A 1892-nucleotide genomic window follows, 5' to 3' on the forward strand; every position below is an offset into this window, starting at 1 on the left:
CATGATTTTAAGTAGGGATAGAACCAGTAAAGGGAACAGAAGAGAGTAGAGGAAAAAAATACAGTGAAGGCAGCAGCAGTCTCCTGGATGGTTACAATGAAAACTCTTTCCAGCCACGAGCACTGGGTGGGAAGTTCTGGTGGACAAAGTGGGCTACTTGAAACTGGGAATTTAAATATGGTAAGTGTGTTTGTGATTTTTGCTGATCTAATTATTTAAGTTCCTTTTCTGTTAATGATTAGATTTTTCAATTTAATCCTCATCTTTTATCCTTCATGTCTGTTATGTTATAAACAGCATTTACTATATACCAAGCCCTGGTGCAAACACTATACCAATAGTGATTTATCTAAGTTTCATAAATCCCTTTAAGGAAGGTATATTATTAGCGCCATTCTCCTATTGAGGACACTCAGGCACAGAGAGGTTTTGTCACTAGCCCCATGTCACGCTGCTGCTATAGACAGGGACAGAATTTCACCCAGTGAGTATACCCTCAGAGTCCTTGCTCTTAGTTCTGTTCTGTTACTGCATTCTTTGACGTCCCATTGTTTTCTCTCCATTCTAGGGGTAGGGGTGGGGGTTCTATCTAGTTAGTTTTCAGTATCATTGCTTCAATCTTTCACATCATTAGTTTTGCTGTTTTCTGTCTTCAGTGACAATTAAATTCTTCAGTTTTATGTATCCTCATCTTTTGTCCTTCATGTCCTTAATTTATTCAGTATTTTTATAAAAAAATATCTAATCTATGACAACAGTTAACATAGAGATTAGGTCTTTGCACTCACATTCACGAGGAGTGAAAAATTAAAAATTAATAATAAATAATTATATAATTGTTTCTTTGCCATCCTTGATATTATCATTATCCTATTGCTTCCTCATAGTCTTATTGCTATTTAACTTCATGCATCCTTCAGAAGATTGCAAGTTTGTTGATGTTTTATTCCACATCGCTTGTGGAATATGTTTTCAATATGTTTCTTTTTGGAATTTTTCTTGCTTTCCAATCTTAAAATTAAAAGAAATGCAACCAGACTTGATGTTTGCCAGTATGTTTGTTGTGTTATTTCTCTTCACTCCATTTGCTGACCACTTTGGTTTTAGTAAAACCCCTTTCCAGGTATGTAACTAGAAGGTAGGATGATAAGTACAGGAATCTAGTGCTCCAGAGTCTAGCAGATGCTCGCCTAACACAGCCCTGATGAAGAAATGTTCTTTAAGTCCTTGGCTCATGGAAACTCCAAAATGATCAAGTACATCCAAATTAACTCCAGCATTGAACTAGTCCTTACTACTTGCAGAACTTTACTCACTGAGATCACGTCTTCCATAATAATATCTGCATTCGTCATTCTTACTTTCTTCCTTCTCTACAATTTCATTAGAATTTCATTCTCCTAGTAGATTTGGAAATGAGAATTAATGGGTAGAAAGGAAGAGGAATCACATTCTGAGCATCTCAAAAAACATGTAGGAAAAAAGACAAGAGTTGGCATTTAGCTGGCGGGCTCCAGTTCTCATCATTCACATCAGCCTCTACTTTAAGGGTTGGTGCTTATGTGGTCATAATTGTTCAACATTTTGAATATCACCTCTGAGTAGGGGACTCATTCTACAGGAACTCAATCTTGCTTTATTTTCTTTGGCAAAGCTATGTTGGTCCTCAACTGCAGTTCTTGTTTTTGTTTTATAGGTCTTGCAACCCTCGTGGGCACTCCAACAGATTCTGGTGGTACTTTGGCCAGAATCTTGGTTGTTGGTGTGGTTCATCCATTCCCCAAATGCTAATTTAGAAAATACTACATGTCAAGTACTTTTCAAGGTCCTCAAGCTACAATTCTAAGTTGCAAACACATGACTCTGTTCCCACAAATTTCTATATTTTCCCA

Source organism: Tupaia chinensis, unplaced genomic scaffold (genome assembly GCF_000334495.1).
Source record: "Tupaia chinensis unplaced genomic scaffold, TupChi_1.0 Scaffold147282_1, whole genome shotgun sequence".
Taxonomy (NCBI): Eukaryota; Metazoa; Chordata; class Mammalia; order Scandentia; family Tupaiidae; genus Tupaia; species Tupaia belangeri.